The sequence below is a fragment of the Moschus berezovskii genome, chromosome 7 (genome assembly GCF_049115385.1).
Source record: "Moschus berezovskii isolate FMDL1 chromosome 7, NW_MosBer_1.0, whole genome shotgun sequence".
Lineage (NCBI taxonomy): Eukaryota > Metazoa > Chordata > Mammalia > Artiodactyla > Moschidae > Moschus > Moschus berezovskii.
The window spans coordinates 40,847,039-40,871,322 of NC_142466.1; the positions used below are offsets into that span (position 1 = coordinate 40,847,039).

Here is a 24,284-nt window from a genome sequence, read left to right on the forward strand (position 1 = left end):
TTCTCCAACACCACAGTTCAAAAGCATCAATTCTTCGGCAACCAGCCTTCACAGTCCAACTCTCACATCCATACATGACCACGGGAAAAACCATAGCCTTGACTAGACGGACCTTGGTTGGCAAAGTAATGTCTCTGCTTTTTAATATATTATCAAGGTTGGTCATAACTTTCCTTCCAAGGAGTAAGCCTCTTTTAATTTCATGGCGGCAATCAGCATCCGCAGTGATTTTGGAGCCCCCCAAAATAAAGTCTGACACTGTTTCCACTGTTTTTCCATCTATTTCCCATGAAGTGATGGGACCAGGTGCCATGATCTTTGTTGTCTGAATGTTGAGCTTCAAGCCAACCTTTTCACTGTCCTCTTTCACTTTCATCAAGAAGCTTTTGAGTTCCTCTTCACTTTCTGCCATAAGGGTGGTGTCATCTGCATATCTGAGATTATTGATATTTCTCCCGGCAATCTTGATTCCAGCTTGTGCTTGTTCCAGCCCAGCGTTCCTCATGATGTACTCTGCATAGAAGTTAAATAAGCAGGGTGACAATATACAGCCTTGACGTACTCCTTTTCCTATTTGGAACCAGTCTGTTGTTCCAGGTACAGTTCTGACTGTTGCTTCCTGACCTGCATACAGGTTTCTCAAGAAGCAGGTCAGGTGATCTGGGATTCCCATCTCTTTTAGAATGTTCCACAGTTTATTGTGATCCACACAGTCAAAGGCTTTGGCATAGTCAATGAAGCAGAAATAGATGTTTTTCTGGAATTCTCTTGCTTTCTCCATGATCCAGCGGATGTTGGCAATTTGATCTCTGGTGCCTCTGCCTTTTCTAAAACCTGCTTGAACATCTGGGAGTTCACGGTTCACATATTGCTGAAGCCCGGCTTGGAGAATTTTGAGCATGACTTTACTAGCATGTGAGATGAGTGCAATTGTGTGGTAGTTTGAGCATTCTTTGGCATTGCCTTTCTTTGGGATTGGAATGAAGACTGACCTTTTCCAGTCCTGTGGCCACTGCTGAGTTTTCCAAATTTGCTGGCATATTGAGTGCAGCACTTTCACAGCATCATCTTTCAAGATTTGAAATAGCTCCACTGGAATTCCATCACCTCCACTAGCTTTGTTTGTAGTGATGCTTTCTAAGGCCCACTTGACTTCACATTCCAAGATGTCTGGCTCTAGGTCAGTGATCACGTTATCGTGACTATCTTGGTCGTGAAGATCTTTTTTGTACAGTTCTTCTGTTTATTCTTGCCACCTCTTCTTAATATCTTCTGCTTCTGTTAGGTCCATACCATTTCTGTCCTTTATCGAGCCCATCTTTGCATGAAATATTCCCTTGGAATCTCTAATTTTCTTGAAGAGATCTCTTGTTTTTCCCATTCTGTTGTTTTCCTCTATTTCTTTGCGTTGCTCACTGAGGAAGGCTTTCTTATCTCTCCTTGCTATTCTTTGGAACTCTGCATTCAGATGCTTATATGTTTCCTTTTCTCCTTTGCTTTTCACTTAAATGAATCAGCAGTCTATAAACTTATCAATCTCCTTTCAAGTGTATAGTGGTTATAAGACAAATATATTTTCTTGTATTAAATAAATAAATAGAATACATTATGTAAAAGCACACACTCCAGAATTTGAAGTACAGTAAGCCCCCTACATACAAACAAGTTCCCTTCCAAGAATGATTTCATAACTCCAGTGTGTTCATAAGTCCAACAAATTTAGCCTAGGTATGCAACTAACACAACCAGCTAAATAGTACTGTACTATAATAGATTTATAACTTCACACAAATAATGCATAATAAACAAACAAAAATATAATCTTACAGCATAGTATCTTGAAAAGTACAGTAGTACAGCTGGCATGCAGCGGCTGGCATTGAGTGAACAGGCAAGAAGAGTGATTGGAGGAAGGAAAGGAGATGGGAGATGGTAGAGCTGAAGGATCATCAGCAATAGAGATGGAGGGCAGGCTGCAGTTTCACTCACACCTGACATTGATGGCACAGGTTATGATTCCTTACTGAATTCAGTAGTGTCTACCCTCATAAAAAATTATCCAGTGATGTCTGGGTAGTGGCTTTTTTTTTCTCATCATAGATGACATGGTAGCACTAGACAGCATTCTGAATGGCTGCTGCTACCTTTGTGTACCATTCTTCGTTTGGGTCATGTGTCTCAAAAACCAGCATGCCTCTTCAAATAAAGAAAATTGCCTTGTCATTTTTCCATGTCTTGTATCTCTTTGATTCTTCAGTTACTTCTTCCTCTTGTCTCTCTTTGTCCTTTCTCTGGGGCTCTTTCCCAACAGGTCTTCATTAGTAACCTCCTTGTGTTGCACAGCAAGGTGTTCAGTGAAGTTGTCCTCTTGCAGATCTATCTCCAGCTTATCATTAAGGGTCACTACATTGCTGAAGACCTCTTTGGACTTCTCGTCCATCTTCTCAAATCCTGAAAAATCATGAACAAACTGGGGGAAAACATCCAAACCCCCAATATGGTGATGGCTGTAACCTCACACCAAGCAAAGCCAATTATTTTTATGGTCTTGTAGATGTTATAGTTCTTCCAAAATTGTTGCAGGATTGTTCCTGATTTGTCATTGTCTTCATTGCCTGATGAAAACTGTGATGTAAATAATATGAAAGTGAAAGTCACTCAGTTGTGTCTGATTCTTTGCGACCCCATGGACTGTGCAGTTCCTGAAATTCTCCAGGCCAGAATATTGGAGTAAGTAGCTGTTCCCTTCTCCAGAGGATCTTCCCAACCCAGAGATCGAACCTAGGTCTTCCACATTGCTGGTGGATTTTTTACCAGCTGAGCCACCAGCGAAGCTCAAGAAAAATGTAATGGGTAGTCTATCCCTTCTCCAGTGGATCAACCTGACCCAGGAATTGAACCAGGGTCTCCTGCAGGCAGTTTCTTTACCAGCTGAGTTACTAGGGAATCCCTGTAAATAATATAGGGATGGGTATAAAGTTCATTTGGATTATTCATAAGATGTTATGGAAAAACCCAAACAGAATTTTTGACCAACCCAATATTTCTTGAGAGTTGCCGTAACTCACTGGTCCATAGGCTGGATGAGCAATGTATTATTCAGTGGCACATGCACTACTTTGATGTTGAGATGAAAGTCATCCATGAATAAGGAGTGGCCTGGATCACTGTCAAGCAGCAAAAGATTGTTTAATGGAAGGTCTTTCTCCAAGCAGTATTTCTCTACTTCCAGGATAAAGCGATAGCAAAAACAACCCTGGAAAATGGCCTATGGAACCCAGACTTTGGGGTTACTTTTCCACAAAACAAGAAGAGAGTCCTAGACTGTGTTTTTAAGGGCTCTTGACTTCTCTGAATGATAAACTAACAGGCTTCAGCTTCATATCACTGGAAGCACTGCCATCAAACAACAAAGTTAGGCTATCCTTTGATAGGTTTTATAGCCTGGCATCAACTTTTCCTTCTTACTGATGTAACTTTGGTCTTGCATCCTCTTCCACTACAGTCTTGTCTCATCCACATGAAAAACCTGCTTGGGTAAATAACACACCTTCAGAGTCAAACTTACCCCTTCCATAAAAGGGACATTTCTTCCTCCCTTTCCTGAACTACTATCTCAGCCTCTGAATGCCACGGGGCTTGTATGCAGTTCTCATTCTGTCTCACCATTCCGTCTACCATCACTTCTAACCTCCTTGAGGTTTAGGTCCAGTCACCCATCTCAGGAAACTTCTCTGCAAGTTTCAGAGGGCAATCCCCTTCCTTCCTCTCTTTGAGGCTCAGTTACCACATCAACAAGATGGCGCTAAGAGCATCTGCTTCCTTGGGTTTCTGTGAACATTAAGCGAAGTAACTACAAGACCGAGCTTTACGACCCTGCTATGGAACAGTACCAGCTCTCCCTGCAGTTGATCAATTTGTTCATGTTTGTGAAGGACCCTGAGAACAAGAATCTGCTGGCCCATCAGTATGGCCCTCCGGGTAGCTTCACCTTCACCTCCCAGTCTCCAGGAGAGCACCAGGTCTGCCTCCACCTCAAGTTCATCCAGTTCGCCCTCTTCTATGATGGCAAACTGGCCATTCACTTGGACATGCAGTTGGGTAAACACACCAATGATTATGTGGAACTTGTGGCCAATGACAAGCTGACTCTGCTGCATCTGTGCATACGGCAGCTGGTGGAGCAGGTGGAGAAGATCCAGAAGGAGCAGGAATACCAGAGGTGGCGAGAGGAGCACTTCCAGCAGACCAGCGAGAGCACCAATCAGAGGGTGCTGTGGTGGTCCATCCTGCAGACCCTCATCCTTGTGGCCACCAGCATCTGGAGATGTAGCACCTCAAGAGCTTCTTTAAAGCCAAGAAGTTGGTGTAAATCAGCCTCAGAGACCAGAGGCCTGGGCTCCAGTCAAACCCCTGGTGCTGAATGATGGGAAGTGGTCTGGCCTGGTCTGTCTCCTGGCTTCTCCCATCCTTCCCAACCCTGAGGGATTTCCTTGTTAACTGGCAGGGGGAGAGAGGACCTCGTTCGACTGTTTTCTCGTTGGGATTTGGGAGAGAATGAGTTTCCAGATGGAGACATGTGGGTGGGAGGAACTGCTGGCTGAGCAGGAGGTTGGTGAGTGTTATCCCCACCCCCATGTTAATTAGGATGAATGAACTATCCCAAGATGGAGAAATAGGAGTGAATATAAATTATAACTCCAATTTTCTGAGGTAAGCATTTATTGCTTCCTGTGCTACAATTTGAACTATGGTGTTGGAGAAGACTCTTGAGAGTCCCTTGGACTGCAAGGAGATCCAACCAGTCCATTCTAAAGGAGATCAGTCCTGGGTGTTCATTGGAAGGACTCATGCTAAACCTGAAGCTCCAATACTTTGGCCACCTCATGCAAAGAGTTGACTCACTGGAAAAGACTCTGATGCTGGGAGGGATTGGGTGCAGGAGGAGAAGGATTGGGGGCAGAGAATGAGATGGCTGGATGGCATCACAGATTTGATGGAGGTGAGTTTGAACTCCAGGAGTTTGTGATGGACAGGGAGGCCTGGCGTGCTGTGATTCATGGGGTTGCAAAGAGTCAGACACGACTGAACCACTGAACTGAACTGAACTGATGATACAATTCATTCTATATGGCCAATCAGATGTTTAACATGTGAGGCTTCGGTGGGAGATTGATCCCAAAGTGGATGAGGTGAAAAATGCTTTTGTCCCAGAAGCATTAACAACATGTGGAACCTTTTCTAGAAAAGTCCAACTTGGGCCCCTCTTTTGGGTAACCTGAGTGCTGGTGGTAATCGTGTGCCCATTGCACCTTCTCTCTCTGGGCTCTACTCAGGCTCATGTGCTACCTTATTCCAGTTACTTGGACTGCTAGCTTCTTCAAGGAATCTGATATGCCCCTCTGTGGTCCTGCTTTTATTCAGTTGACCTCTGTCTCTCTGTGATTCCATTGGCTTATATTTTCAGTAGATGCCTAAAGTTCCAAGTCACTGTTTCCATTATATTCAGCATCTCCCGTAAGTCAGCCTTCACAAGTGCACGCAGGTATGCACGCGTTCATGTTAAGTCACTTCAGTCATGTCCAACTCTTTGCAACCCTATGGACTGCAGCTTGCCAGGCTCCTCTGTCTATGGGGATTCTCCAGACAAGAATACTAGAGTGAGTTGTCATGCCTTCCTCCAGGGGATATTTCTGACCCAGGGACAGAACCCACGTCTCTTATGTCTATCTGCATTGGCAGGCAGGTTGTTTACCACTGGCACCACCTGGAAAGTCCTGGCACATAGGTATAGATGCCCCCCATTGATTCTGCCTGACCTAGTCCACATTTTACCAGGTCCTATGCCTGTGGCCCTATTGGACTATAGTCATCTCTCATGTGAATTTGACATTTTCTGTTATAAGAAAATTCACTGGTTGGCGTTTCAGTAAATTCATGTCCAAATTGTCAAAAAAAACATACACACCTTCATCAGTACTTTCTTGAAGCATTATGGGAAATCCCAAGGCAGCTGTTGTATCTTCACTGATTGCCTCACCGCTATTATGTTGTGAAGGTAGATTCTAACCTTGCGTCAAGGAAACTAGCCCTGGCTGGCATTAAAAGATGTGCTTTCTAATATTTCACTGCCATGTTTCTCCTTCAAGTCCTCGTAAAGGCTTCTAGCTTTCTCTTGAATCAGTGTTAAGCTGAGTGGGACTCAATACTGATGCTGATCCCTGCATCCACACCCTGAGAAGTTTTTCTATTTCCTCCATCACTTTTCCATGCTTCTTCAACGTTATTGTTGACATCTTCGGCACAAGACTTCATATGTTCCATAATCTTGGCCTTGTTCTTTAGCACTGTGCCAGTGGTTGAACAATCTATGTTATAAGAACAAACGATATCTGCCATCATTTCATCTCACTCCACTGTCTCAGTTGTTTTCACTTTTGCCATCATTATCGCTTAGTACTTCTTAGCAGTACCAGTTACATCACTGCTGCTTTTATGTTTGTTTCTGGACATCCTGGTCTTAAAATAAAGATACTGTACTATATAGTCTATACAGAGCCTTGTGGTAAAGTACATAAAAGCTTGTAGAGGATGCATGCATATCACAGTGTACACAACTGCAATACTTTGGCCACCTCATGCGACGAGTTGACTCACTGGAAAAGACTGATGCTGGGAAAAATTGGTGGTGGGAGGAGAAGGGGACAACCGAGAATGAGATGGCTGGATGGCATCACCGACTCTGTGGACATGAGTTTGAGTGAACTCCGGGAGTTGGTGATGGACAGGGAGGCCTGGCATGCTGTGAGTCATGGGGTCGCGGAGAGTCGGACACGACTGAGCGACTGAACTGAACTGAACTGAACCAGACATATGAACTAACTTAATGTGATTGGACATGCAAATGTATGTTTGCATCTTTTAAAGTTCCCAGCATGAAGGTTCATGTGTCAGGGGCCTACTGCACAATTAAAATCCACTTGTTCATTTTAAGATTGATACAGCTCTTTTGAGACTTAATATTGTTTCTCATTTTGTTAAACAAATACTTCTACTGTACCTTATATATGTGTGTGTGTGTTAAGTCACTTCAGTCGTGTCTGACTCTTTGGGACCCTGTGGACTGTAACCTGCCAGGCTCCCCTGTCTTTGGGAATCTCCAGGCAAGTATACTGGAGTAGGTTGCTGTGTCCTCTTCCTGGGGATCTTCCAGACCCAGGGATCGAAACCAGGTCTCCTGTGGCTCTTGCACTACAGGTGGATTCTTTACCACTGAGCCATTGGGGAAGCCCTGTACCTAATATACACCAGATAATAGTCTAAGTACTCTATAAATATTAACTAGTAATCATCATAATAGGTTAATGGGATAGGGATGATTTCTATCTTAATCCTCTATTCGGTTCGGTTCGGTTCAGTCACTCAGTCGTGTCCGACTCTCCGTGACCCCATGAATCACAGCACGCCAGGCTTCCCTATCCATCACCAACTCCCGGAGTTCACTCAAACTCATGTCCACAGAGTCGGTGATGCCATCCAGCCATCTCATTCTCGGTCGTCCCCTTCTCCTCCCGCCCCCAACCTTTCCCAGCATCAGAGTCTTTTCCAGTGAGTCAACTCGTCGCATGAGATGGCCAAACTATTGCAGTTTCAGCTTTAGCATCAGTCCTTCCAATGAACACCCAGGATCGATCTCCCTCAGAATGGACTGGTTGGATCTCCTTGCGGTACAAGGGACTCTCAAGAGGCTTCTCCAACACCACAGTTCAAAAGCATCAATTCTTCGGCGATCAGCTTTCTTCACAGTCCAACTCTCACATCCATACATGACCACGGGAAAAACCATATCCTAGAAAAAAGGAAATTGAAAGATAGAGGTGGCATATAACTTGTGTAAATGTACACATCTGAAAAGTGGAAGAAGCAAGGTGGGAACCCATGCAGCTTGACACCTGTCTTCACTTAGACTCCTGTGTTTTGCTGCTGCTTATTGTACCAAGAGTTGCTAACAAGTGAATGTTTACAACCCCTAAAAGGCATTCATTGAAGCCATAATGTAAGGGTATTTGAAGATGGGGCCTCTGGGTGATAATTAGGTTATGAGGGTAGATCCCCTGTGATGGAATTAGTGATTTTATTAAAAGAGGAATAAAGCTAACCCCTTCCCTCTCTCCACCATGTGAGGATACAATGATAAAATGATTGTCTATACAACAAGAAGAGTCTGTAAAACAGGCCTTCACCAAGAACCTTACCATGCTGGCACTGTAATCTTGGACTTCCCTTGCAGAACTATGAGAAATAAATGTTTGTTGTTTAAGCTACTCATTCTGTGGTATCCTGTTATAGCAGTCAAGACTAAGACAGCGATGTTTTCCGATAAACATTTCCTGTGTTTGAGGAAAATGTATGAACCATTTGTTTCCCATTACACACACATATCTATGCTATATTAAGATGTGTATGTGTCTAATGATAGTTTAAGTGTAGCATATAAAATTATATTATAGATAGGAAGTTGAGTTAAGGATCAAATACTCCTGGGCATGTGTCCAGATATACTACCCATGTGATACAGTGGAAATAACTTTATCTCCCTGAAACCTAGTTTATTCCTCCATAAGATGAGTACTATAACTTTCGATATTATTCATATATAATGAATTGCTTTTTATTGTATGGGAGTTACTAGAAATACTACTTGTATTGAGAGGGAGGGAGGCCTGGTATGCTGCAGTCCATGGGGTTGCAAAGAGTTGGACACAACTTAGTGACTCAACAACAACAACACTACTAATATAATTATTGTTATTACTAGTACTTCTCTATCTTCTTAGAGTACAAAAGTTCTGACAGAATTTCTATTGTCTCATATTGGTCAAGACATCATTGAAGTGATGTGTATTTGTAAAATTTGGTTCCGTAAATGTAGAAGAAATTAAGTAAAAAAAAGAAAAAACACAAGAGAAATCAAGAAAATTGAAGAGAATCAGAAAATAAGCTAACATTTTATTCACAACATATAGGCACACACACTTGTACAGTTGACCCTTGAACAACATAGCTTTGAACTATGCGGGTCCACTTATACTCAGAATGTTTTCAGTGAGTAGGTAATACAGTACTATATGGTCCTCCTTGATTAAATCCACTCGTAGAACTACATAGAGCTGTAATGTTATATGTGGAATTTGACTTCTCAGGTGGGTGGGCACCTCTAACCACCATGTTGTTCAAGGGTCCATTGTATTTTATTTTAAAGGATGAATATATTACCACAGTTTCATATACTGATGACTGAAATAAAAACACATTACCACGACACAGAATGAAATGCTTTATTTCATTTATTTAAAAAATGACAGACTCACAAAATTATTTCTACATTGGTGCTGAGAAGAGATGAAAAGTTTATCATAACAACCAATATTAATTTTTTTTGGATTTTTAACCTTATATGAGCTAGAGGTTTTGCTAGAATTTTTTGTTTTATTGGTACTGTATGGAAACTAAATTTGGCTAGATTCTTATAAGTTTACTAGACAATGCAAATAAAGTACTTCATGATTATTGCTTGTGTTTAATTAAACTAGAACAGTAGTGAGTTAAATCTCTGATCCCAGTTTCTATGGAGTTTAAAAAATGAATGAAAAGCTAACACAAGTGGAAATGACAATGCTGTAGTCTGTTACTGATTTGTAACATACATTTGGGCATATAGTAGGCTTAATTATTATTTGCTTTAGCAGAGGATGATGAGGTTATGAATTCCTAATTATCAATCAATCTCATTTCTTTGTAAAAATGCAAGCAATTCATAGTGTCACGGAATAAGAACTAAGTAATCAATGATTTCTGTTGGGTTCCTGGCTTAAATCTGTATTCTTGGATATTATTATTACCACTGGGAGTCCACACTTTTATATAATGGGAGTGAAAAAGTTGTAAGAACCTCTAAAATAAGAGAAATACACTTAGAACTAACTTTAACTATTTGAATGTAATATAAAATTTTGTAAGTATGAGTTTGCACTGGTTCTCTATCTGTCATAAAGTAATATGTGTTATGGTATTTTCCTAAACCCAAATTATTGATATCTGGGTCCATAATTGTCTTTCGATTAGAGCCTTTATTCAAAAAGTTTTCAAGAAATATTCATTGAAATACTTTGAAACTGGAAACATGAATTATAATATTTTTTTCTTCAAAGATTTCAAGTTATTTTAGTGATGATATACACATCCAGTATGTATGCTATTTTTAACCAATAAAATATCTTACATTCTGGGTTGATTTCTAATTTATCAATGAAGTGTTTAATGGTCTAATCTGTCAAATCATATTTGTTCAGTGTATTAGTTTTCTATTACTGCTATAACAGATTATTTGAAAAAGTAGATTGCTTTTTTTTACTTTAAAGATTTCAAATTATTTTAGTAATGATACACACATCCAATATGTATGTTCAGTTAAGTTCAGTCATTCAGTCATGTCTGACTCTTTGTGACCCCATGAACTGTAGCACACCAGGCCTCCCTATTCATCACCAACTCCTGGAGTCCACCCAAACCCATGTCCATTGAGTTGGTAATGTCATCCAGCAATCTTATCCTCTGTCGTCCACTTCGCCTCCTGCCCTCAATCTTTCCCAGCATCAGGGTCTTTTCTAGTGAGTCAGCTCTTCGCATCATGTGGCCAAAGTATTGGAGTTTTAGCTTCAACATCAATATGTATGTTAGTTTTAACCAAAAAAATATTTTACATTCTGAATTGATTTCCAGTTTCAAATATAGATTAAAAGTTTAATGGTCTAGTCTGTCAAATCATATTTGTTCAATGTATTAGTTTTCTATTACTGCTATAACTGATTATTACAAAGATAGTCACATAAGAACTGAAATTCATTATTTTCACATTTCTGGAGGTTGTAAATCTAAACTTGGGCTCACTGAGTAAAAGTCAAGTTGTCAGTAGGATTCCTTCTGAAGGGTCAAGCAGGAAATGGATTGTCTTGCTTTTTTTTTTTTCCCCACTTTCTCAAGATTCTTAGGCTCTTGACACATTTCCATCTTCAGGGCCAGCAATTGTTCATTCTGTCTGAACTCTGCTTCAATCACCAACTTTTTCTGGCTCTGATTCTTCTGCTTAGCTCTTTCATTTAAAAGGAAAGTTTTGAATACTTTGAATCTATGAGATAATGCATGATAATCTTCCCATCTCATGTCTTTAGTTAAATTGTATCTGCACAGTTTTGCTATGTAAGGTAACATGTTCAAAGGTTCCAGGGATTAGGGTATGGACATCTTGAGTGGAGAAGAGCATTCTTCTGCTCACCCCAGTGAGTACAATAAACATGCCCAGAAGGCATGTTTAGGTAGCTGCCTATAACAGGCCCTTTCCTTTCTTAGAAAACTATCCCTCCATCCATAGTGAAATGCTCTCTATTTATCTTATCTCCATGTGCTTCCATAATCCATATATTTCTCAAGAATTTACCACTCACACACACACAGAATTACAATCACTGTCATCATTGTCACCATACAGAGATGGTTATTACATTCAAACTGAGAAAAATTGTCCCTCCAGAAAATTGGTATACTCAAGATTAAGAATGCTCATCAGTATCTTCTAAGACTTGAACATAAATGTGGTAAGAAAACCAGATGAAAAGGCCTTTTGGGTAAAATTGTGCTAAGGAGAAATTGAGGAGCGCCTCTCTGCCTACAGAAGAAAATCTAAAGCAGATGTAGAAAGAATAAAGAATAGAGAAAGGCTATTAAGAAACACAAGAGCATTTTCATTTATTTGTGGCTTCCTAGTTCATTTTTCCAATCCCTGTGAGGCCTGCCTATTCATATTGCCCTTGAGTTTTATGATAAGCCAATAGGGTGGTAGAACCAGATTTGGAAGAACAAGTGTGCATATATCTTCCTAACACTGTTTTCAACGGCATTATGTTCGAAGTTTGAATTTGACTCTGATGGTAATATTTATACCATGGAAATTGGCATATGCTATAAATGTAGAGTGGAGGGCCACTTGTTGGATATTTATCAGCACACAACCAGACTTATTCCTAGATCCTGCAGTCAGTTTCTTTCCCTCTGCATAAGTTAGTTGAGTGAATTTTCTTACTTGCAATGAAAAGCACTTCCACCAAAATAAAGGTGATTCGTTTAGGACATTTTTTCTTGACTTACTACACACTAAAACACATATGTATCTTTTATTTTGGATATTTTAAGTTTTGTTTATTTTTTATGAGGTGAACTACCATATTTTGAAGGAGACAGGCAAAAGACCGACCAGCTGAAGTAGAAGAAACAAAAAAACACGTCTTATTCATTAAGATTAGCTGTTAATTCCATGCAGGCATGTTAGAAGAGACTTGTAGGTTGAAGTGACCATTTAGCTTAGCCTTGTACAATCAGTAACATATTTATGTGTTACAACTCTGAGGTACTCATGCAAACCTAAGCATAGATGGAAGAAACTGCAGAGTGAAAGTAGCTGATTAAATTTTGTTTTTCTTTACTGACATGTTTTTTATTTATTCAAAGCTTCCATGGTGGTTCCTGCAATGCAGGAAACTTGGGTTCGATCCCTAGGTTGGGAAGATCACCTGGAGAAGGGAGTGGCTACCCACTCCAGTATTCTAGCTAGAGAATTCCATGGACAGAGGAGCCTGACAGGCTACAGTCCATGGGATTGTAAAGAGTTGGACGTGACTGAGTGACTAACATTTAATCACTTAATCAGAATAAATTAACTTCTGGTTCTTAATTGCAAATCTTAAGGAAAAATCAACCTCAAATGTTTTCTACTCCCATATTACCATATGACTTTGGTAATTACCATATGGTAATATGAATTACCATATGACTCTTGTTTTGATAACTTACAAATAAAATTGTTAAATAGATGATGGTGGTTGGTGGCTTAGTTGCTAAATTGTGTCTGACTCTTGCAACACTATGGACTGTAGCCTGCCAGTCTCCTCTATCCATGGTATTCTCCAGGCAAGAATACTGGAGTGGATTGCCATTTCCTTCTTCGGGATATCTTCCCGACCCAGGGATTGAACCCTGGTCTCCTGCATTGCAGGCAGATTCTTTACTGACTGAGCTATGAGTAAAGAAAATATATGAATACAGGGTGAAAATATAATATGACCCAGTCATGATAAGTTGGGAATTTTAAAAGCCAAATCTGATTTTTAACACCATTGGCTCATATATTTGCTTTCAGTCTGTAATTTTATTTTTTTAATTTACTATGGATGATCAGTTGCTCAGAAGTGGTGACAAAGAATAATGAAGGATTGCTAATCAGTTGTTAATTATAATTTTTGTCTATTTATGTTGACTAAACCTAGAACATATTAATTTCTAAAACTAAACATTTGGAAAGCTTACTGATATAGGAAGGTCTATTAAGTTATTCAGAAATGGATATCTGTTATGAAAGAGTAAAGGCATGATTTTCTTTTTTCAATAAGGTTACCCCAGTATGCACAGTGGTTTAAGCATTAAATTTTAGAGTTTTAAAATAGGAAAAGGATTGACTTTTTAAATTATTTTGATGACATTTTAAAGAACAATTTATTTCTTTGAAACAGATGTTCTCCATTTCTATTTCAAGCCCTTTAAATGTTATATAAAAAAAGTGAAAGCCAAATTGCATGAAAATAAGTATCAGAGATATGCCCACAATGAACATATTTAAAGATAAGGGTGAATGATAACAATTAAGACATTTTCCATTTGGTGGCATCTACCCTTGTTAGCAATGATGCTTTTAACTTGGTTAATTTTTTGTTCACAAATCTCCAGTTTATATTATAACCACCTGTAGTGTTTATGACAATGTGAAATAATAATTAAAATATTCCCATGGAACTACTGAACATATGGCACATTGAGTTCTCTGTTGATTTCACTGTGACACTGGTTCTATTTTTTTGTATGTTTTCTCAACGTGGTTATTTTAAGTTTTGCTGAAGCTTCAGCAATGAGACAACCATTAAAAAAAAAAAAAAGAAGAAGAATCAGAGGCTTTTCTGTTTGTTTTTTGTTAGGAAATGGCTAAATGATATCTTTGATACATGCTTTGTCCAAAGTTAAATATATATATATACACACACACACACAAGCATATATATATATATATATATATATATATATATATATATATGACAACTTGATGTATCTGAAGTAATTAGGTTAAAGTGTCAACCTTTACTAAATGAAATCTAAACTAAGAGACAAGAGCCTTACACTCTGGTGTCATTTAGTTACCTATTTCAATGTGGAACATTAATTTTTAACAACCAGTCAGCCCTGTATCTACATACTGTATTTGATGTCTGCAGTAGAATGTTTCAATTTCAAGTACGTTTAGAGATTCTGTGGGCTTCCCAGCTGGTGCAGTAGTCAAGAATCTGCCTGGCAATGCAGGAACGCAAGAGATGCAGATTTGATCCCTGGGTTGGGGAAGCTCCCCTGGAGGAAGGAATGGCAGTGTGCTCCAGTATTCTTGCCTCGATATTTCGATGGGCAGAAGAGCCTGGCAGGCTACAGTCCAGCTGGTTGCAAAGATTCAAAACACAACTGAGCAACGGAGCACAGATCACCACATTGGGATTCTATGTTTTAAGAGGAGGGTTACATATTTCACTTTACAATGGTGAATTAAAAGCATCATCTAAACACTGAGAGTATGAAATGAACCATATTTTTAAACAACTGTGCATCAAAAAGAGACATGAAGTTCTGTTTTAAAATCACAGTGTGTTTCCAAGCAGTTATCATTGGTAAATCATTCACATCCTTTTCCTCAATACTGAAAATTCTTATGAGTTATCATTAGACTGTTACAACTTATAATGGAAAAATCAATGCAGTAAGAAAATTAAATTTTACTGATAGCCTTTAGGCAAAATGCATTGTTAAAATGCATTTTAGCTTCCCATGTGGTTCATAGGCAAAGGAAGAAATGGAATCTGGGTTAGCTGTCAGGGAAAAATATTTTTTTAGAAGCCTGCAGGCCTGCCTGTGAACCAAACTATTTTCTAATGCATTTGTTCCTTGATTACTTAGTAATGTGAAAATAACCATCCTAATCTGATCATTTGAAAGGTCAGAAGTCTGTTCTACTTAAAAAAAATAATTCTCGAGTCAAAATCAATGAAGAGATCCTCAATCTTCCCAGGAAAGGGAGCTAGCAGGAAGAAAATGGATTCCTCTCCTGAGCAATGGAGTAATGACATCTGACCCCTAGGGAGAGAAAGGATGGGGGAAGAAAGGAAAAGGATGAGAGGAGAGGGCCAGACAGAGGAAGAGGCTGGTGGTATAACAGAAAATTCATCAAGCTGCCACCAGTCTCTTGAGAAGACGTGACATATAGACTACATCTGATGTAGTTTGTAATCACCATAACGGACCACTTTCTGTTGGCAGACTGATAAAACAGACCTGGATTACCACTCATGCGTTTTACTGATCCTGCATTCTTAATAAAGTTGTGCTTTATAAGAGTGATTTAAATGACAGTGTTCTTTTCTTAATTACCAAGGGGAATGTGTACAGTTAATTTCTAGATCATAAACAAAGACACTAGTGTTTTACAACTTCTTTCCTACCCTAGACAATGACTAAAAAATTCGTTTATTGCCGTCATAAAACACAATGACTAGGTAGAGCACATTTTTTTTTTCCCATTTGACTTTCAGAAAAATCTTTTTAGTGGTCCTTTTGAAATTTAATGTTATTTCATAAGTTTAGTCGTTCAGTTGTAATAGCAGTTATCAATAATATTTTCAATTTTCAGTCTTCGAAACAGTATATTTAGTTGTAGTTAGTATTTGAAATTGTTCTCAGTCAGCTTTAAATTCTTAATAATGGTAATGATTAATATTTTTGAAAGCACATAGGTAATTTTGTTGATGTCTAGAATATTAAATGGGTTTTCCTGGTAAAGATGGTAAAGAATCCACCTATGGTGTGGGAAACCTGGGTTCAGTCCCTGGGTTGGGAAGATCCCCTGGAGGAGGGCATGGCAATCCACTCCAGTATTCTTGCCTGAAGAATCCGCATGGACAGAGAAACCTGGTGGACTACATACAGTTCATGGGATTGCAAAGAGTCAGACACAGCAGAGTGACTAAGCACAGCAGAGAGTGTTAAATAATAGGGAAGGAAACAGTTTTATCTTCTACGTGAGGATAGCCAATGATTTCAGTAATCTGAAAGATATTGGTTATACTGCCTAATATCATCACAATATTAGAAATATTTTTATTATTTTAAAAAATAAATTTTGTATCTTTTCTGATGATTTTTGCTTTATTGATTTTTTTTTAACCTGCACTGCACTTTTTTTAAAGTTGCTTACTGTGAGGTTATTCTCAACAACTTCTGAAAACACTTTTTTATTTTCAACAAATATTTGCAATATGAATCATATTTCATATTCCTAACAAAATGGCTGGAAATATATGCAGTGTGTGTATATCTTAACCCAAATGTGAAAAATTACTGGATGAGTATACTGAAGTAAGTTTGGTGAATAAAAGGTTTTCAGTTTGAAGAGCTTACATTTGGAGCTGAATATGTTTATTGGGATTAAATAACATTCAATAACTGAGTGTTATGTTTTAATGGAATAGAAGTGTAATATAAATATATATATAAAGTGATATTATTCCTTTTAGTAATTATAACATATATTTTCATTCTAGGATATGGTATCATATTCTCCTATTTTTGTTTGTTTGTTATTTTCCTCATAAATGTCTTCTATTGGGGCCACTTATATACTCAGAAGTCACATACCTACTACTTCTGTAGGAGATTGCACAGATTCTGTCACATTTCAGTTGACAACTCAATGATCAATCTCCCACGCAAAATACAACAGTGGTTCTGTACCATATACTTTCTGGAATGAACGCATCCTGCCTATTTCAGCATAAGTCTTCTGAAACAGAGGCATCACAGCACCAGAGCTAGCATGTGAGAAAGAGGATATGAACTCTTTCAGTGGACAGTACAGGCAGCCCTTGTATCCAGTGGTTCTGCATCCTGAGATTCAGCTGACCATGGATCAAAGTTACCAAAAGTAAAACTTGAATTTCTCATATGCTGGTAACTATTTACAATTATTTACATAGATCCCCTGGAATAGGAAATGGCAACTCAGACCAGTATTCTTGCCTGGGAAATTCCATAGGCAAAGGAGCTTGGCAGTCTAACAGTTCTTGGGGTTGTAAAGAGTCAGATGTGATTAGCATGCACGTACCATAATGTACATAGCATTTACATTTTATTAGGTACTGTAAGTAATCTAGAATTATGTTGAGTATGCAGTATGATTTGCACATATGCCATTTATATAATAAACTTGAGCATCCTCAGATTTTAGTCCTGGAACCAATCCCCTGTGGATATCAAGAGGCGATTGCAATTCATTCTGGTTACAGGGAGATATCAATTTGCCCCCACAAATGACACTTCTTTCAGTAAATGCTCTTCCTGTTTTGGAGTCAATATATTTGCATGACTCTTCATGGAGTGTTGAATACATAGAACAGGGTTCTATGGAAATAATCTTTAAAATTCATTGCTTGCTATGAGTTATAAATACATCATAGCCAAAAACAACTACTCCCCCCCCCAATTGGTAATAATAGCTCTCCCTATTCCATCCAAATGTTGACAGCTTTATATTTTGGATACTTGACGGTGTGCCTTGTGATCAGCTTCTTACATCATTATTTGAGACCTTGGGACCATTATCCTTTCTTCCAGTTTACCTCATAGGAATAAATTTAAAGAGTAGATTAAATAACTTTCTTCACAGTGTGGTATTGAGGTGATTTGTCCAGAAAACAATTGACCATCAGTGACTTATTTCACTCTACTGTACTTTGTGTTTTAAACAACTCTCCTTCTCCTCCAGGAACAATACTATTAGAGAAGAACCCATAAATCGTGAGCCCTTGTGGACCTACAGTAGTACAGTGACTTAGACATATTGGCTTAATGGCTATTTTGACTTTTTCACAGCACTCACTGTAGTTCCCCATAAGGCCCTCGAGTCTGAGAGAGTTCATGACTCTCAGAAAAGACTGTACTTTACTGGACAGCCACGTGAGTTCTTAGATGATACATATGCAATGAAAAAATATAGTTCAATTTTCTAAAAATTGTGAATATGGCGCTAAAAACATAAAGTCCGATGTTTCCTGTCACCCTCCCAAGTAGCGTCCTGCACTAGGGAGAATGCACAATAATTGAAATTTTTATATGATTGGATTTTTACGTATGCAGTTTTAAGGTAAGATTCTAGGATATTGGTTATGATCACTTAACAGATGAGGAAACTGAGCTCAAAGAAAACTGTACAAGTCCAAGACCACTTATTCAGTTAGTGACAGAAGATGAAACTGTTAGTTGCTTCAGTCATGTCCGACTCTTTGCAACACCACAGACTGTAACCTGCCAGGCTCCTCTGTCCATGGGATTCTCCAGGCAAGAATACTGGAGCAGATTGCCATTCTCTCCTCCAGTTGCCATTCTTCCCAACCCAGGAATGGAACCCAGTCCTCCTGCCTTGCAGATGGTTTCTTTACCATCTGAGCCACTAGGGAAGTGACAGAACCTGGATTTAAATCCAGACCTCTCACTTTCCAAAGGCTAGTTTTTCTAATTTATCCTAGAAGCCTTTAGAAATTAGTGAACATTTATGATATCTGATGACAACACATAAAGTAAAAATAGCATTCTCTCAGATGATCGTAAGGAAAATACCCGTGTCTTGAAAATATGCGTGTACTGAAGTTAGGCATAATGTAAATATCAGAGGACTGTGGCATCAGTTTTTAATGAACTGTAGCAAAGTCTCCATGATGTAAATCTAAGTTAAATTTTTATATCTACTGATAACCCAGTGTGATCTGTTAGTGCCTTTATAAAAAAAAATCAGATCAAAAATTGAAGTGAATCATTAATGTCACATATTTCAAAAATATTATATATTCTTAAGAATAACAAAATATGCTGGATGCTTTCTACAATTCCATAAATGTTAAAAAAATGTTACACTATCATGGCATAGTCATAGGTTAGCAAGGCAGATGAATGAAAATGCCATGGAAATCAGCAGTGAAACCTTCTGATACATTCTGTGTCAAACTGTTATGGGTTTCAGGTAGAGTTCTGTTTCTGGAATAATTTCATTCATTCTTCTCCCTATAGCACTGTGAGCTAAGAGAGCTGTACATGAGGGAAAATGTAGCCAAATAAAAAAAAAAAAGCCTTATTAATAAATGGGCAAGTTACCAGGCATACCCAGGACTGTAGACCACATAGGAAATAATAAGCCAGTTACTGCATGGGAAGTTGGAGCTCCAGGCTTTAAGACATGGTGTCCTGGAATCTCCAGTACAGTGCTGCCATATGAATGTCCTGAATTTAGATTGATTACATTTACAAATTTTTAAATGAGGGATAGAGCTGAAATTGCCAGCTACAACTATCAAGACCATCCCCAAGAAAAAGAAATGCAAAATAGCAAAATGACTTTATGAGGAGGCCTTACAAATAGTTGTGAAAAGAAGAGAAGTGAAAAGCAAAGGAGAAAAGGAAAGATATACCCATTTGAATGCAAAGTTCCAAAGAATAGCAAGGAGAGATAAGAAAGCCTTCCTCAGTGATCAGTGCAAAGAAATAGAGGAAAACAATAGAATGGGAAACACCAGAGATCTCTTAAAGAAAATGAGAGATACCAAAGGAACATTTCATGCAAAGATGGGCTCAATAAAGGACAGAAATGGTACGGACCTAACAGAAGTAGAACATTTTAAGAAGATGTGGAAAGAATACAGGAGAACTATACAAAAAAGATCTTTGCAACCCAGATAATCATGATGGTGTGATCACTCACCTAGAACCAGACATCCTGGAATATGGAGTCAAGTAGGCCTTAGGAAGCATCACTATGAATAAAGCTAGTGGAGGAGTGGAATTCCAGTTGAGCTATTTCAAATCCTAAAAGATGATGCTGTGAAAGGGCTGCACTCAGTATGTTACCAAATTTGGAAAACTCAGCAATAGACTGGAGTTTTGGATTTGAAAAGGTCAGTTTTCATTCCAATCCCAAAGAAAGGCAGTGCCAAAGAATGCTCAAACTACTGCACAATTGCCTTCATCTCACATGCTAGTAAAGTCATGCTCAAAATTCTCCAAACTAGACTTCAGCAATATGTGAACCATGAACTTCAAGATGTTCAAGCTGGTTTTAGAAAAGGCAGAGGAACCAGAGATCAAATTGCCAACATCCTTTGGATCATTGAAAAATCAAGAGCGTTCCAGAAAAAATATCTATTTCTGCTTTATTGACTATGCCAAAGCCTTTGATGGTATGGATCACAATAAACTGCGGAAAATTCCTCAGGAGATGGGAATACCAGACCATCTGACTTGCCTCCTGAGATATCTGTATGCAGGTCAGGAAGCAACAATTAGAACTGGACATGGAACAACAGACTGGTTCCAAATATGAAAAGGAGTAAGTCAGGGCTGTATATTGTCACCCTGCTTATTTAATTTATATGCAGAGTACATCATGAGAAATGCTGGGCTAGATGAAGCACAAGCTGGAATCGAGATTCCTATGAGAAATGTCAATAAACTCAGATATTCAGATGATACCACCCTTATGTGCAGAAAGTGTGGAAAAACTACAGAGCCTCTTGATGAAAGTGAAAGAGGAGATTGAAAAAGTTGGCTTAAAGCTCAACATTCTGAAAACTAAGATCATGGCATCTGGCCCCATTTCTCCATGGAAATAAATGGGGAAACAGTGCCAGACTATTTTTTTGGGCTCCAAAATCATTGCAGATGGTGACTGCAGCCATGAAATTAAAAGACACTTACTCCTTGGAAGGAAAGTTATGACCAACTAGATAGCGTATTAAAAAGCAGAGACATTACTTTGCCAACAAAATTCCATCTAGTCAGGGCTATGGTTTTATCAGTAGTCCCATATGGATGTGAGAGTTGAACTATAAAGAAAGCTGAGCACCGAAGAATTGATGCTTTTGAACTATGGTGTTGGAGAAGACTCTTGAGAGTCCCTTGGACCACAAGGAGATCAAACCAGTCCATCCTAAAGGAGATCAGTCCTGGGTGTTCATTGGTAGGACTGATGTTGAAGCTGAAAGTCCAATACTTTGGCCACCTGATGAGAAGAGCTGACTCATTTGAAAAGACCCTGATGCTGGGAAAGATTGAGGGCAGGAGGAGAAGGGGACAACACAGGATGAGATGGTTGGATGGCATCACTGACTCAATGGACATGAGTTTGAGTAAACTCTGGGAGTTGGTGATAGACAGGGAGGCCTGGTGTTCTGTGGTTCATGGGGTTGCAAAGAGCTGGACACAACTGAATGACTGAACTGAATGGCATTGAAACATGTATATTATCATATGTGAAACAAATCGCCAGTTCAGGGTCAATGCATGTTACAGGATGCTTGGGGCTGGTATGCGGGTATGACCCAGAGGGAGGATAAGGGGAGGAGGGAGGTGGGAGGGGGGTTCGGGAGGGGGAACTCATGTACACCCGGGGCGGGGCAGATTCATGTCAAAGTATGGCAAAAGCAACAAATATAATATTGTAAAATAATTAGCCTCCAATAAAAATAAAAATTAAAAAAAAAAATAAAAAGAACTGAACTAGCTAGAAAAGTCCTGGAGAAAGCTGGACAGGGAGTAACATAAGGTTCCCACCTCAGTGTGTGTGTATGCATACATGGATGCATACATGTGTTTTTGTAGCACTTGATCTGAATTCATCTTTAGGTTTCCACATTCAGGCAAATATTATTCTATATCCCTTCTCAACACCATCTCTATTAATATCTTTCTTTTCAATATCTTTGTAGTAAGTTAGACGGAAACAATCATGTTGCCTTCTCATAGGGTTGGAAGAAAGGAATAAAAGTGCATTGCTGAAATAAATCTCAGTTTAGCAGTTTAATTTCACCATGATCATTTTGACCTTTATGCCACTTTCTTGCAGTGGCTGCTGTGTAATATACTGTGGAATTCATAATTAATTGAGACTGATAGGCATATTTTCTTTAATATTAAAATATGATAGATACTTCCAGATCTTGTAGTTTATCAAAGTGGGGGTGTGGATAACAAATTCTAAAACAAATGACATATGGTCCAGTGGTTTATGAAAGGGATAGATGGATGATGGAGTCATGGATTCTTTCCTCAATATTTTGTTTTTAAATCTAGAATCTGAGTTAATAAGTTGACTTAGCACCTTAAATGTTAGGAAATATTATAGTGTCAAATGAAAATGAATTTTTTAATGTATGTAGGCAATTAGATTAATGTTATCTTAGTGTGTAGATGTACTGATTATGTTCAGTTCAGTTCAGTTGCTCAGTCATGTCCGACTCTTTGCGACCCCATGAACCACAGCACGCCAGGCCTCCCTGTCCATCACCAACTCCCGGAGTTCACTCAAACTCATGTCCATCGAGTCGGTGATGCCATCCAGCCATCTCATTCTCTGTCATCCCCGTCTCCTCCTACCCCCAATCCCTCCTAGCATCAGACTCTTGATTATGTTAATACTGTACAAAAGCTATTTTTATAATCCGAAGACAAATTGAGGTCTAATTTAATCTATTCAGCATATTGTTTTCCCTAGACATTTTATGTCTTTTAAAATTTCCTTTTTTAAATATAGCATTTCTGCCTTATAAACAGTGTTCCGTCAGTTTTCTGCCTTTGTAGCTACTATACATTCTCTACATGACCCATGCAGATGAAGAATCAGTTCTTATAAGGTTTCCAACTCTCCTGAAAAAGACCCAGTAACTCTTTCTTTTCAGTTTACCATCACATGTACATTATATTTCCTGCTTCCTGACAATTTAAGAACAGAGGATCTTGTATCTTCTTCATTACTGTCTTCCCAGTATGTACAACAATTTGACATTTACAGTAGATATTCAGAAACTGTTTATAAATTAGATAAATGACTTGTGTCAAAGTCTGTTGTTTTATATAGCATTTAATAAAACATAAGTAGTTTGTTGAGTGCCTATAAGACAGTTCAATTTCCTTACACACTTAACAAAAATTTTATTTTTTTTCTTTATTTAAAATACATTTATTGTGTATCTGCTCTGTACAGAACACAGTGCCGTGGGTTATAGGAAAATGTGAGAATTTGATGCCTCCCATTACATCTAAGGGAGCTATAAGGTATGAACAGAAATATCTATTAGGCAAGTTTGAATGTGATAAATGTTACAGGAGATCACTGAAGAAAGTTTATCAGTACAGTTCAGTGGCTCAGTCATGTCTGATTCTATGTGACCCCATGGACTGCAGCAAACCAGGCTTCCCTGTTCATCACCAGCTCCTGGAGCTTACTCAAACTCATGTCCATCAAGTCAGTGATGCCATCTAACCATCTCATCCTTTGTCATCCCCTTCTCCTCCTGCCTTCAATCTTTCACAGCATCAGGGTTTTTCTCAAGGAGTCAGTTCTTTGCATCAGGTGGCCAAAGTGTTGGAGTTTCAGCCTCAACATCAGTCCTTCTAATGAATATTCAGGACTGATTTCCTTTTGGATGGACTGGTTGGATCTCCTTGCAGTCCAAGGGACTCTCAAGAGTCTTCTCCAACACCACGGTTCAAAAGCATCAATTCTTCAGTGCTCAGCTTTCTTTATAGTCCAACTCTCACATTCATATGTGATTACTTTTCTTCCAAGGAGTAAGTGTCTTTTAATTTCATGGCTGGAGTCACCATTTGCAGTGGTTTTGGAACCCCAAAAAATAGCCTGTCACTGTTTCCATTGTTTACCCATCTATTTGCCATGAAGTGATGGGACTGGATGCCATGATCTTAGTTTTCTGAATGTTGAATTTTAATCCAGCTTTTTCACTCTCCTTTCACTTTCCTCAAGAGGCTCTTTAGTACTTCTTCACTTTCTGCCATAAGGGTGGTGTCATCTGCATATCTGAGGTTATTGATATTTCTCCCAGCAATCTTGATTCCAACTTGTGCTTCTTCCAGCCCAGAGTTTCTCATGATATACTCTTCATATACGCTAAATAAGCAGGGTGACAATATACAGCCTTGACATACTTCTTTCCCGATTTGGAGCCAGTCTGTTGTTCCATGTCCAGTTCTCACTGTTGCTTCTTGACCTGCAGACAGATTTTTCAGAATGTAGATAAGGTGGT

General features: G+C 38.8%; 2 pseudogenes; one reads left to right on the plus strand and one right to left on the minus strand.

The window, feature by feature from the left end:
* The first annotated feature begins 3,857 nt into the window (after positions 1–3,857).
* On the plus strand, positions 3,858–4,372 carry LOC148777314 (transmembrane emp24 domain-containing protein 9 pseudogene; annotated as a pseudogene).
* A 1,814-nt stretch (positions 4,373–6,186) lies between these two features.
* The window catches only part of LOC129557121 (uncharacterized), a 114,345-nt pseudogene continuing 96,247 nt past the window's right edge, over positions 6,187–24,284 (minus strand).